The sequence below is a fragment of the Carcharhinus amblyrhynchos genome, chromosome 15, assembly GCF_965287045.1.
Source record: "Carcharhinus amblyrhynchos chromosome 15, sCarAmb.v2.hapA, whole genome shotgun sequence".
NCBI classification, from domain to species: Eukaryota; Metazoa; Chordata; class Chondrichthyes; order Carcharhiniformes; family Carcharhinidae; genus Carcharhinus; species Carcharhinus amblyrhynchos.
The window spans coordinates 37,111,311-37,126,762 of NC_137338.1; the positions used below are offsets into that span (position 1 = coordinate 37,111,311).

The 15,452-nt window shown below is 41.8% G+C and overlaps 1 protein-coding gene across 1 annotated transcript in view; it reads left to right on the forward strand.

Moving 5' to 3' along the window:
• Positions 1–15,452, forward strand: part of dipk2b (divergent protein kinase domain 2B) — a 107,200-nt gene that overhangs the window by 37,335 nt on the left and 54,413 nt on the right. The window contains exon 2 of the mRNA XM_080203268.1: positions 8,535–8,619. The gene's annotated coding sequence lies outside the window, so the exon portion shown is untranslated. The remainder of the gene's footprint in view (positions 1–8,534; positions 8,620–15,452) is intronic.

Sequence of the window (15,452 nt, forward strand, 5' to 3'; positions counted from 1 at the left end):
CTAAAAATGAGAAGCCAACCTGGTGAAGCTATAGCACAGGATTACAAAGATGCTAAACAACAGAAGCAGCCTATGATAGAGTTAGTCACTCCCACAGTTTTAAAGCATAGATAATTCTTGATTAATAAGGGGTGAAAAGTTATTGAGAATAGGCAGGATTGTGGAGTCAAACTTCCAATCAGATCAGCCATGATCTTTTGAATGGCAGAGTAGGTGCGAGGTGATTCATTTTGGTAGGACAAACTTGAATATGGATTACAGGGTCAGTAGCAGGGTCCTGAGGAATGTGGAGGAACAGAGAGATCATGAGGCTCATGTTCACAGATCTCTGAAGGTTGCCCCTTAATTGGATAGAGCCGTGAAGAAGGCTTATAGTATGTTAGCATTTATTAACAGGGTGTTTGAGTTTAAGAGTCGTGGGGTTATGCTGCAACTATACCGGACCTTGGTGAGACCACATTTGGAATATTGTGTTAAGTTCTGGTCACCTCATTATAAGAAGAATGGAAGCATTGGAGAGAGTGCAGAGGAGATTTATCAGGATGCTGTCTGGTTTGGAGGGTAGGTCTTATGAGGAAAGGTCGAGGGAGCTGGAGCTTTTCTCTTTACGGCGGAGGAGGATGAGAGGTGACTCAATAGAGTTTATAAGGTGATGAGGGGGATATATAGAGTGGACGTACAGAGACTATTTTCTTGGGTGGATGTAGCTGTTACTAGGGGGCATAACTATAAGGTTCATGGTGGGAGATATAGGAGGGATGTAAACCTGTTGGACTTTAACCTGGTGTTGTGAGACTTCTTACTGTGTTTACCCCAGTCCAACACCGGCATCTCCACATCATGGTTCAAGAGGCAACTCATCACCACTTTCTGAAGGGCAACTATGGATGGTTTTTTAGGTTCGCGCACAGACATTTTTACTTCCACCAGAGTAGGCAGATAGGGCTTCAGTTAAATGTCTCATCTGAAAGGTGGCACTTCCAACAGCACAATGCTTTCCCAGTTCTGTACTGGGGTGTCACTTGAGGCCAGAACCTTTAGTGAGTGGGCTATCAACTGAAACAGAGCTGATACTGCAAAAAGAGGTACCTGGAAAAGGGTAGGGAGACAGTATGATGTAATGAGCAAATTCCACTCTTACAGTCATGGTGTTGAAGTCACTGCCACCAATGGTGGAGCAATTAAAACCGGAGGATCCTATAACGCCAGAGTGGGATGGAGTTACTGGTCAGAAAGTTGTTGTGGGAACCAAAGACTTTGAAATATGGTGCTGTTCTTTTACGGTTATTGAGTCAAAATCCTGTAACAACCCTTCTCCCCAACCTGCCCTGTTCCTGCGGGATACTTATACAATGCAGACAGCAGTGGCTCAAGAAGCGCGTCACCAAAGCTCTCTGAAGAGCAATTAGGGATGGGCAATAAATGCTGATGTCATCAACAACACCCATATCCTGTGAAGGAATTTAAAAACCTTCAATTTTCTGCAGATTAATCGGCTAAGTCTCTGCTCACAAGCATAGAGTGATCTACTGGAATTTCTGTACTTATTTCAGCTCAGCGATGTCCCTATTCAGCAATCCTGCTGCAATTCACTAAGACTCTCAGTTAGATTAAATTAATGGAGCTCTGGCAACTGGAGGATATGGAAAATCTGCTTTTGTGGGGCTGATTGAATGTTAGAAAGGGGAATCCTGCTGCCCTATCGCCCGCTTCCAATTTTCCATGTGCTGTCCTTTGACTCATAAGTACTTGTTGCGTCCGTTGTCAATATTTGAATCCTGCCATGGAAAATATCTAGCATGTGATTAAAACTCATTCTGATAGCGACAAACTAAAGAAAATTAAGTAAATTGAGTCAATTTGGGGAGGAAGCATAGTTGTTTTCAAAAGGAAGCATGATTCAGAGTCCATTACATTTTTTGCTTGTGAATCAGAACTCTTGAGGAAGTCGGTTTAAGTGCCTTGTAATATTTCAGTGAGAGTTATTGGTAGTAGCTTCTTCTGAAGTAAGTTGCTTCCAAGCTGAATAATTAACAAGGGCAGGCTTGGCAATTTGTTCTTGGTAACAGTCGGCACGGTCAGATTTCTGAGTGTATGGAATGAAACCTTAGGAACACGGTGAGACATAGTGTCACAGTGGTTAGCACTGCTTGCCTCACAGCGCTGGGGAAACAGGTTCAAATCCCAGTTTGGGTCACTGTCTGTGTGAAGTCTGCATATTCTCCCCGAGTCTGTGTGGGTTTCCTCCAGGCTCTCCAGTTTCCTCCCACAGTCTAAAGATGTGCGGGTTAGGTGGATTGGCCATGTTAAATTCTCCCTCCGTGTCAGAGGGACTAGCCAGGGATAGGGTTATGGGGATAGGGCCTGGGTGGGATTATGATGGGTGAAGACTTTGTGGGCTGAATGATATCCTTCGGGACTGTAGGATTGTATGATATGGTATGAAAACTGTAATGAAACACCCACAGGCTTGGTAGATATGAAGATGTAAACCTACAGCCTTTCCATAGAGTCCTACACTATCTCCAGAGGGAATGCCAGTAGGAACAGAAACTGAGAGGAAAGCTATGTTTTCCAAATTCTAGCTAACATACGTCATACATGTAAGCATAAGTTTGACTCAACTGGATACATCCAGGGATGTCAGTCATTGATCTGTACCATTAAACTGCACTGTTAGAAGCCTTTCAAAATCCAATTGGCATTGGTATTCCACAGGTTTTTCAGGCCCAAGTTTCTCACCTCTTGGAGAGATAAGTCAAGCAGGGATTAGTTCTTGCAGCTTCTTGCCTTTCCTGATGGAACTTCTGGCAGCAATAATCTTGGGTGCATAACATCTATCCAAATACAGGTGTACATTCATGCTCCAACAATCTTGGGTATCTGCATGTCCCTGTCATTTAGCATTGCAATTGGATTCAGTTTTAAATGGCCTGTTTTCCTGATGTGCATTAGGGAAATTGGCATGTTTCAACCTGGGCTGGTTGTTAAACATTTTTAAGATTGTCAATTGAGACTTTGGCCCAAATTATGCTGTCGATTCCCCTTATCGATGTGCAGTGACACCAAAAATGTCCATCTGAAATATTGAAATGCTTCTGACCCCTGGGCGGAGGTCAAGGACAGATTTCAGGAATGAGCCAAAAGTTCAGCTTCACTGAGATTTTAGATTGCAACTCACAAAATTACCTTGGTGCTGTTGTTGCTAGGTGATACACAGAGGGGAAAAAAGCAGACATTTACAATATCAGCCAGAATGGATACATTTTTTATACCAATGGAATACATATACACAATGTCTATACATTCACATCCCTACAGGCTCATAATATCAAAAAGCTGATTCTATGACAGACAATTCATCTGATTCCTATATTGAAGTAATTCCAGCTGATGTATTCTGACGCAGAGTGGGAATTGTGCAAAATTACATTTTCTTTGTGACAATGATTTTGCTGAACGAAGTCTGAAAACTATATAAAGCAGCAACAAAATCAAACCATTATAAAACTGGCTGTTCTCATAACCACTCAGCTACACGATCTAACTCACTTCCTGACTATTACCTGAGAATTTGGGCTCCTCTGAAGCCTTGGCCTTGTGAAATCTTGTGATGGGTTTTGTCAGATATCAACAAAGCTGAAACTGTCACCCAGCAGCATTTATCCAGGAAATGCAACAGACATCAGTTTGCTTTGCTCCTTTCCACTTTTAAACCAAAAGAACTACTGTTGTGATCAAAGCATATTAAAAATTTACAATATGTACATATTTTTAATCACCTCAGTTACCTGAAAGGAGGATATTAAGTTCCATATAGAGATCATCTGTAAATGAAGTAGGACCTTTCACTGAGTACTTACTGGTAAGCACTCAAAAGGGATGTTTTTCCAAAGGGTTATATTGAGGCCAACTGTTAAGATATCTCCACCGATAGTGAGAGAAATATTCCAGCCAATATTGCGTACAATTCCTTTGAGGTGTCTGGAACCGTCACAGAGGCACAGATCACAGAATTGTTATGGTGCAGAAGGAGACCATTTAACCCATCATGTCTACATGGCCTTCCAAACGAGCATCATGAATTAGTGCCAATGCCCTGCATTCTCCCTGTATCCCTGCACATTGTTTCTTTTCAAATAATCATCCAGTGCCCTCTTGAATGCCTCAATTGAACCTGCCTCCAACACACTTCCAGGCAGTGCATTCCAGACCTGAACCACTCATTGTTTTTCCACCCCACACTTCCTTCTTTTGCAAATCACTTTAAATCTGTACCCTCTCGCTCTCGATCCTTTTATGAGCAGGAACAATTTCTCTCCATCTACTCAGTCCAGATCTTTCATGGTTTTGAACATATCAATTGAATCGTCTCTTAGCCGTTTTTCTCTCCAAGGAGAATATTCTCAACCTCTCCAATTGATCCTTGTAACTGAAGTTTCTCACCCAGGAAACATTCTGAGAAATCTCTGCTGCACTCTGTCAAATAAGTTCACATCCTTCCTATAATGTGGTGCCTAGAACTATACACAACATTCCAGCTGAGATCTAACTAGTGTCTGGTATAAGTTCAGTATAACCTCCTTGTTCTTGTACTCTATGCCTCTATCAATGAAGCCCAGAAAACTGTATGCTTTATTCATTGCTCTCTCTCCACCTGATCTGCCACCTTCAATGATCTATGCACATATATACCCAGCTCTCCCCGCTCCTGCATCCCTTTAAGAATTTTTCCCCTTATCTTGCATTGTCTCTTCATGTTCTTCCTACCAAAATGCATCACCTCACACTTTTCTACAATGAACTTCATCTGCCCCCTATCTCCCCATTCTGCCAACTTGTCCGTGTCCTTTGAAGTTCTACATTATCCTCTTCACAGTTTACAGTACTTCCAAGTTTTGTGTCAGCTGCAACCTTTGAAATTGTCCCCTGCACACCAGGATCTAGATCATTAATATATCAGGAAAAGCAAAGGTCCCAACACCGACCCCTAGGAGACACCACTGTAAAACTTCCTCCAGCCTGAAAAATATCCACTTATTGCTACGATCAGATTCAGTGTTTCCCTAATGCTTTTGTGCATCCTTAGTTTGCATCTTTAAGCTTTCCATGAGGCAATGATGCTTCACTTAAATAGATACTCTGTACCTGCTTTAAGGGGAAGAGAACAATGCAGGCAGACTATGAGAGTCTCCTGACACCCAGTCACAGGTATTTATAGACAAACCTGCGCAGATCTCAACCTTGGACCTGGGACTGCCATTCACTAGTGACACTGTATTGTTTAAAGTTTATTTATTAGTGTCACATTAATAGGCTTACATTAACACCACAATGAAAACTCCCTAGTCGCCCCAACTCCAGCGCCTGTTTGGCACAACGAGGGAGAATTTTAGCATGTCCAATGCACCTAACCAACATGCCTTTCAGACTGTGCGAAGAAACCGGAGCGCCCGGAAGAAACCCACGCAAATGCAGGAAGAAGATGCAGACTCCACACAGACTGTGATCCAAACCAGGAATCAAACCCGGGTCCCTAGTGCTATGAGGCAGCAGTGCTAACCACTGTGCCACTGTGATAGTGTCAATTAACAGCAACAGCCACTCTCGGGTTTTGTACCACTGGTTCCTGCATCAGGAGACAAGCTTAACATCAAGGAAAGAAAGACTTACATTTAGGTGGCACCTTTCATAACCTAAGGACTTCCAACATCCAGTGAAATATATGAAAACTGGAGTCATCAGCTATTATAGGACAACATGACAGCCAGTGTATAGAGAACAAAAAGGCACAAAATAGCAATGTTATATTGACCAGACAATCTGATTTTTATAAGATTGATTGAAGGATAAATTTTGGTCAGGACAGCATAATATTACCTTTTTCAAGGTAATATTATGGGATGTTTTACATCCACCTTTAGGAGCAGACAAATCATTGGTTTAAAGTCTCATCTAAGGGATGGCACCTCCAAAAATGTATCACTCCCTCAGTATTGCACTGGAGTGTAAGAATTGTATTCAGTTCTCTGGAGTGGGGAACTTGAATCCACTTCTGATTTAGTGGAGAGTCATGATTCAACAAAGTCATGGCTGTTCACACAATCAGTTGTTCACAAATACATCAAACAAATAACCAACAAGTAGTTTGCTTTAGAACCATAGAATCCTGACAGTGCAGAAAGAGACCATTCAGCCCATCAAGTTGTACTAACTCTCCGAAAGAGCATCCCACCGCCCTACCTCTGTAACTCTACGCATTTGCCATGGCTAATCCACCTAACCTACACACGCACAAGGCAATTTAGCATGGCCAATCCACCTAACTTTTAGTTGCTATAGACTGGAAAAGCCTGTTAACTCTTCTGACATGCCCTGTCTCGAGGCATAGTTAAATAGATTCACATTGCCACACTTGAGACTTTTTAGATGCAACAAGAATGATTTGGTCTATAAATTTGAAGTTATATTATTATAGCAGCTGAATAATTAATAGGAATGCTTACTATCCAGCCAGCTACCACAACTTATTTAAATCTCTTAACCATACCAATACAATTTTCTAATGAATGATAGATCACTTGATGCCTGCTCAGAAAGCATTATGAGCCTCTGCATCTGTGGCCAATAATTCCATTTTAGATTCTAATGACCCATAGTGACCGCTGATACTGTGAGGCTTAAGATGTCTCCTAATGATGATCCTAATAGGGCAAACCATTCATGCCTTGATGGATTTGGGATGGCTGTCACGGCTTTACAGTACTTTTCAAATTGTTCATTTTATTCAAATTAATCATTTGTTGCACATGATATTATTTTGAAATTAATGAGGATTTCTGATTGGAGAAGGGAGAAGGAGCCAGTAGAGTGAGCCCATGGCTAAAATTACATCTTGAAGATAAAGAACTACAGAGAAGAACATTTTTCCAGCTGTCACACATCTGTAGGCACAGATGTTCCTGTTCACAAACGCTGCTGGCTCATCTTTTGAGGCTCAGACAGCTACACAAATGTAGTCTATTACATTCTTGACACAGGTGAAGCAGAATACTTGGTGCTTGTTCCCGAGTGTTCTCATTCTAGTGTTAGCACTATCGAGAAGGTAATGTATTCATTTGCCCTAGAAAGGGGGTCACTAGTTACCTGCTTGATGTACTTCAGACCAGACATGTGAGTGATGTTAATAGCCTGGAAGGAGACTGTGGTGAAAAGTTATTCAAAGTGGTGACTTTGCCAGCCAGTTATACAGCTTGATCTACTGGGGAGCAATTCCTGCTGCTACAGGCTGCATAGTAACAACTTCAATATATATCACTCCTAATGTCGTAAAATATCTCAAGAACTTCACAGGAGCTTTACTTAACAAAGAGAGACTGGTGGAAAGTTGATTATCCACCCCATTCAATATATTTAATACAAAGACATTGCATTATAACACAATGTACTGCAATAAATCCTAAGCTAAAGGTGACAGGAGTTGGGCTAATTCTTTGTTCACAATCCAGGATTGCTGCTACAAAAATTTACTAAATAGAATAGGCAATGTAATGGTTTATTGAATCACTTCTATGGAACAAGAAATTTACCAGGATTGGAACGAGTCCAAAACACACAAAGCAATGAAGGAAAAGCTGGGTCACTCGTATAGAAGGATCTATAGCTTTAAGAATTTGCAATGCAGGTACAAGAACATTTAGAAAGCACAGATTTTTGCACATCACTAACAGCAAACTCCTCTTGTGAATTTACATTGGAAGGAGAATGGAGCCTCACCCACCCACTTGAGGTTTTGTTGGAATGCACTAAAGTATGCAACTCATCATGTGTCACACCTCTATAAATATCACTTAAGGTGTGGATCCAGCCTGAGGGAAGCTGGATGAATCAGTTCATTTGGCATTGTTGAAATATGGCTTGTGGGTAAACATACTGTGTACTGTGTTATTAAGCCATACAGTGCAGGAAAGTCCAAGCCAAACTCAGGCAGGATGGCTGCAGGGGCGCTATGATTGATCTCAGCATTTCTCAGCCAAATAGGAGAAAAATCTGCTGTCATTTCACCTCTTCTTCACAATCCAACAATCCTGTCAGAAAGTAAGAGCAGGTTCAGGTTTGGTTGTGATGCTTCCACACTCAAATAACCCTCTGATATTGTGTAGGATGAAGATGGGACAAAATACTGAGGGATGACGAGGAACCACACCTCAGGACAGGAGTGAAGGAAAGGTGACAAGGGAAATGCCCAAATGCACAATTGGTTGGAAGCAGGAGTCATCCTTCCTTCAACATTCCTCTAACATTAATTCATCTTCCCCAAAACCAGTGTGAGAGGGAAAGACTTCAGAACCTTTGCCAATAGGAATGGACAGAAAGTGGAAGAACAAGCTGCTTTTATGCAACATGTACCTAAATGTGAGACATGTCCTGACCACAGCATCAACGCAGCCCTGAGACCACGATAAGGAGCTGTATTTACTACAATCAAACATCCCCTTGTTTCTTGGATATAATCCCCTCTTTCTCCATTTTAGATACTCAACAGAGCAGAGAAACTGGACAAAATTGCCCCGAGCGGTTTAAGGATCGTGTGACAGGATGGGGCAGAACCGAAGCCTGGTAGGGAGACTGGTGTTCTGTTACCCCCGACTCCTGGACCTTTTTGATAGCCATTTGATACATTATTCTGTAGTTTGATTGCTAATTGTTTGTAATGTAGGCTGTAAAATTGAATCCATTACATGAATCGTTTTCAGAAATAGAACAAGCATCATATCCGATATTACGACATTCTTAAGCAACATATATTTTATAGTTTTGTGTCATTTTGATAATTGTAAAGCACATTTCTTTTCTGATTATGCAGTTTTTTTTTTAATCCTTTTTTTAACTCTGGCAAAGTGGATAAAAAAAATTGCTATGAAATTGAACAGTTACCAGGCACAGGTAACTATGGTTACAGCAGCATTCAATGGTACTAAGCATTAGGGAAGAGTTTGAACTTCTTTGAACTCCAGTGCCTCATGACAAAGCTGATCAGGTGGAGCTGTACGTTGAATAAATTCCACGGCATCCATCTCGTTGGGCTCCTTGGCAAGGTGGCCAACCCCAAGAGCCTCAGTAATGTATTCAAATCAAAGACCTATTACACTAATCGGATTGCTAGGTCACTTCCGTCTTAAAGTGTGGAAGTGGTACACAGTGCTGGAGCTACCCAGTAGGACTGCAACTAGAGTTTGGAAGCAGAATTTAAAGGGACGTGAAGCAGCAAGTCGGAGTTTAGATGTGGAAGAAAAGCAACAACACTTTCAAAAAACTTGAGAGCTTCAGTTAAAGTTCTGAGAAGATCACAGATGTGGAGGTCTGCTCACTGGCATCTTCTCCCCATCCCTAGATTCCTAAACTCAGAAAGACTTATTCCCAGTCTGTGTATAAGGAGGATGTTCATCTCCAGAGAGCAGGCATGGAGTTTTAGGTGGAAAAGTTATTGCCCCCATTGCCTGCCTCTTTTCTCAATGGCAGGTTTCCCATCCCAAAGTCACCTTGATTAATGCTGGGTGGAAGATTCTGGGGCAGGAAGGTTCAATCCTCCCCCTTCACCCAATCAAGGATTAGGGTATTTCAATCGTGAGTATTTGTACTGTGGGAGTTTGGGCTGTCAAGTTCTCCTAAGCCACAAATAGAGCTTCATTAAAAAGCTACATTCGCCTTGCTAGGGAACTTATTATCCACTGTCAAAGCAGATTAAATCTAAAGCTGCCATCCTGCCCCCAGAGAGCAGGCTACAATTGTCTCTTAACCTGTCTCCCTTAAACCCAGAACTGGGTGCTGTGGCAGAGGAGCTGGGATCATATTTGAGCTTTTTTTTAGATTTTAATCTCTGATCTGGCTGTGACTGACTGCAGCCTGTATTCATCAGGGCACCTCTCAATGAACCAATCACCTCAGTGTTCAGAGAAGACTCTTGCTCTGCGAATGTTCACTTTCAGCAAATCATAGATGTTGAATCCTGTCTTCTGACAGTTGTATTAATAGTAAAAAGTCTGACAACACCAGGTTTTAGTCCAACGCCGGCATACCCACAGTTGTATTAATACCAGAGCTTGATACTGGAGCAGATCACCATCCTCCCATCCTCTGACCCAAGGCAGGAAGTCAGAGGTTGGTTGCTTGAGGACAAAAGCAATTGGCTCATGGCACCTCGATGAAAGCTGGGTGAATAGTCATAGCATCTGAGCCATGGGAGCCAACAATGAGAAACAATGAACTATTGCCTGGCAGCTGGATGGGGGCTTTCTACAATACAGGCAACAGAGATGGCCCTCAAAGTGTGGCCGTGTGCTACATTCAATTGGACTGTGCAAAACGGGCTGCGCATCAAAAATGCCTTCCTCTATTTCATGAGGAAATTTCTGACAGCAGCGGGAATGGAGCTGAAGCTAGTAAGAGACTGCATCAATCTGCGGTGAGAGCTCCTTAGCAAGAATTCATTAACCAATTCTTCAGCTGATCTTACCAGCCTTGGAACAATTCTTCTACCTTCTGATAAAGTGTTTCCAGCATTGATATACATGACAGCTGAAATTGCAGACTAATGGATCTACAGAATTGCACAGCTGATAAAGTATGTCTGTATAACATGCAAGAAACTTTTCACTACATACTAATACATGCGGCAATAATAAATCAAATAAAGTACAGTCTATAACTGTAAGATAGTTCAATGGTTTACCTGATGCCATCAAGCGATATTTTCAAGCGTGTTATTCTCATACTCTTTTTTTGATTATTCTTGTGCTCTTATGATTTGCTCCTCCAATGGCCTCCATCTGGCTGGTAGAAAGCTGCTGATGCTCAGATGAGAATGCTCTGGGTAGTTTTGGTCAGTGAGTCCGAGAGCTCAGGTCTGAGACAAGTTCACTGTACATTGCAGCATCTCAACAGCTGTCATGACATCGTGAAAGCTATTGGTTCAGAGATGGTGAGAGAGCAGACAGAGTGCAACATGTCCCATTCTCATGGGACTGTAGCCCAACACTTCCACTAATCAGTGATCAATCTGTAACTGAAGTCACCATATATGGATTGTTTTGATTCTTTCACAGGATGTGGGCATTACTGGCTAGGCCTGCATTTATTGCCCACCTCTAATTTCTCTTGAGAAAGTGGTGATGAGCTGCCTTCTTGAACAGCTGCAGTCCATGTGGTGTGGAACTCCGGACCTGCCGGATATTCCATGCTACGATACAATGGGCTACTTGTCACCCCAGAAACATGGGCAACTCAATGAAATTTAATAGCGGCCCAGCCATTAAAATATCTTAGGCCTCAGACAGAAGACTTTGAGCAGCAGCAAGGCCCTGCCAATCACTTGCCCAAAATTTCACTGGTGAAAATCCACCCACATCTCTCACATATTAACCTATTTGATTTGATTCATTGGATTGGCCCATTGTACGGTGTTTCCTTTTGTCATATACATTTCAATCAAGCTGATTTGATTTCATTTGATTCATAAAAACAAGCATTAAAAGAAAAAAGGGAAGTAGTAGGGATGGTAGTTCCATGTTTTGAGACAATTGAACTTCTCAAAATTTAACACTGATGTTAGCCTTGAATTTGCATATCATGTTAGCTTGCTTTAAAGGGAAGTTCATCTAAACAGGACTGGCAACTAAAAAAGGCATCTGGGAACTCCTGCCTGTGCACAATTGAATGAGATTACATACAGTTCTATAAATAATTGTCCAAAGTATGATAAACTCAAATGGTATGCAATGATAAATCACAAATACCTCTGTGAGAGATAATAACATTCTTCATTCTTAATGTTAGATACTTTAATGTGTTTATCTATCACTAGTAAACGCAAGTGCGTGTCATTTTTTGGCTAATATAATCAATATCAGAATAAATGTAAAACCCTTTCAGAACCATTGTTCAAGATGAATTTCCTGGTGGAATATAGGGAACTCCTTTGGAACTGAATTAAAAATTTATTTGAGTGTGATATATAGCTACTCTGGATGAATGTAGAAAAATTCAGCCAACTTTCTTCCTCCCCTCATCCACCCAGCTTAAGCTAAGCAGCACAGACTCCATTAATACCAATTCTCAGCCTCCGTCCTTTCTTTGTGTCCCGAATGCCTGGGAACTGGTGCACATGGAGTTATGGAGACAGGAAAATTGGCCCCTCCGGGTCAGATTCATCTGGTCCCTTTACGAAAAAGAGTGACCTGCGTGTGGAAGAAAAGACTATCTGGTTATTTGAGTACAATAGAGCTAATCTCAAGAAAATCAATGAGGAAGTTTAAGTCCAAAGTTCAGTTTCACACCCTCTACATGCAAATATTTTGCTCCACTAGGTTAATGGCTCTTATTAATTTTTTTTTCATGGGATGTGGGCGTTGCTGGCAAAGCCAGCATTTGTTGTCCATCTCTAATTGTCCTTGAGAGGCGGTGGTGAGCCACCTTATTGACCCGCTGCAGTCTCTGTGATGTGCTGTTAGGAAAGAAGATCCAGTAGTATAAGAATATTTGGCTCAGCAGAGGTTAACGTGGACCTGGAGAAACAGTACCACTCACATTATGATGTAGAGAGTCATATGATAGTGGAATGAGCACAGTAATAGTCCAAAAGGAGCCAACACAAGGACAGTGCTTCATATCTGGTGGCACAGTGGTTAGCATTGCTCCCTCACAGCACCAGGGGCCTGGGTTCAATTCCCACATTCTGCACATTCTCCCCATGTCTGCACGGGTTTCCTCTGGGTGCTCTAGTTTCCTCCCACTGTCCAAAAGACACACTGGTTAGGTGCATTGACTATGCTAAATCTCCCTCAGTGTACCCAAACAGGCAGCCGAATGTGGCTACTTGAGGATTTTCACAGTAACTTCATTGCAATGTTAATGTAAGCCTACTTGTGACACTAATAAATAAACTTAAAAAAACTTTAGAAAGGGCTCTACATTGGAGACGTACATAGTTATGTGATAACTATAAACAGTTCATGCTCAGCCACACAAGGATCCAAACCTCTCAGTGAGACCCCCCATGTGCACGCATAGCTTACTTCCAATCGAAAGCCGCACACACAGTTGGAATGGGTTTGTTTATTAACAGCCTTTGGCCATGCTAAATTCTCCCTCAGTATATCCTTAGTGCAAACACAAAGGAAATGTTTGCTCAAATTGACATCTTCTTAGGTGGAATTCACTGACTGGACTTTGTACAACCCGAAATAATTAGCAGGTCTGGCAGCATCTGTGGAGAGAGAAACATGATGAATGCTTAAAGACTGAGAGTGGAAGTATTTTTCATATTTATCCAAAATTTCCAGCATCAACAGAACTTTGCTTTGAGGTACAATCTGATGTCAGTGAAGTGGTTAACTATGAGGTGATCACTGAGCTAACGTACCCAGCAATGCACATTATTTAATTATTTTCTGTTGAATTTATATAATTGGATCATGATTTTATAACTAAACATCTCAAAAAGGGCAGGCTTGTCCAGCTGCGCTTGTCCCAATGCCAGAAATTCCCGTTCTACAGACCTTTGCACGGTTCCCCCCCTCCCCCTGAACCCCACGATTCCCATGGCAGACAGGATGGGAAAATTCTGCCCAAAATCTTTTCATTTACGAGGCTGTAAGTTGGCAGTGCAAAGCCCGGAATCAGGATCTTGGGTTACACCTCACACCCTGTATAAATCATGTCAAACTTCAGGATAAAGTGAAAAAATGTCCACTTCACCCTCATACTGAGCACTTCATATGTGGACTTGGTTAAAGAAAAATTTTATTGATGTTAAAGATGTACTTAAATATTACTTGCAGATCGGGTAATGCATCTGGGAAAGGCTAACCAAGTAAGGGAATACACAATTCATGTGGTAGGATACTGAGAAATGTAAAGGAACAGAGCGATGTTCCTTGGAGTGTCTGTCCACACAGGTTGTTGAAGATGACTGGACAGGCGGATAAGGTGGTGATACTTGCCCCTATTTGCCAGGGTTAAAACTAAAAGCAAGAAGGGTATTCTGTGACTGTATAAAACACTGGTTTTATTCAGTTGGAGTGCTGCATGTAATTCAGGTCATCGCACTATTGGAAAGGTGTGTTTGCATCAGAGAGAGTACATCAAACATTTCCAAGGATTTGTCTGCGCTGACGAATTCCAGTTCAGGGGAATGATTGGATCAGCTAGAGTTGTTTTCTTTGGAACAGAGCTGAGGTGTTATAGATAAGGGAGAAAGACAGACTGAAGCCTCTACTTCTTCTAGCTTGCTGTTCGAAATCAGAATGGTTTTATTTTCATAAGGCTGAGATGCGTTCCCCAAACCCTTGTTCACTAGCAGCAGACTTTCTTGGATTTTTATTTACACAGACACTTGCAATCAGACAGAATGCACACACACTAACACCATACACACAAGAAAGAATACAGTAAGATAAATTAGTTTCACTTCAACGAATATTAAAACCAAACAGAATAATGAACATTTCACATGACTATCAGAGTGTAGTGAGAACAGTTCTTTCACTCTGGTAGCTGAAGACAAGATTTTGTGATATCCTCTTTGGAATACAACATGTGCAGCAAGTTGAGAAAGACAGCCTTGATAATATTTGTAACCAGAGAACCAGCTTGCTTTTCCAGGCAAGTGTAGGATCTTTTGGAAATAGGTTTGGAGGAGAGCTTAAACTTTAAACCTTGGGGGTTGGAAAAAGGCCGGATGTTATATTACTGTTACTGTGGGGTTCTGTGATTCGATAAATGTGAATCTTTAAAAAAAGGAGCTTGCACATTCTCCTCGTGTCTGCGTGGGTTTCCTCTGGGTACTCCAGTTTCCTCCCACAGTCCAGAGGTGTGTGGGTTAGGTTGATTGGCCATGCTAAGAAATTGCCCCTTAGTGTCCAGGGATGCGTAAATTAGAGGGATTAGTGGGTATAATATGTGAGGATATGGGGATAGGGCCTGGGTGGGATTGTGTTCGGTGTGGACTCAGTGGGCCGGGGGTCTCTTTCTGCACTGTAGGGTTCTGTGATTCTGTGATTATAGTCAGGTTTCTGCATTGCAGTTTATTTATTGTCCTTGGAGCTTTGGGGTGAGTCCTGACAATGGCAGGTGCGACATCCCACAAAGATGTTATCATTGTCATTCATTTTGGGGACTTTCCAGATGCTTGGCCAGCTTGTGGTTTCAAACGTCAGACGATCTGTGGCAACCATTTCACAACTCTGACAATATCCATATTTAAAAGAAAGTAGTTTTTATCAATTTGTAATACTCGCAAATCTGCTCAGCATGACAGAGGAGAGACCTAACTGAATTGTATGAAATTACATGGGGTCGGGATAGAGTGACAGCAAGCCCCTATTCCCCATGGTTGAGGGTTTCATAAACAAGGGGAAAAGATTTAGATTACGACACAGAAGATTTGAGGGGAA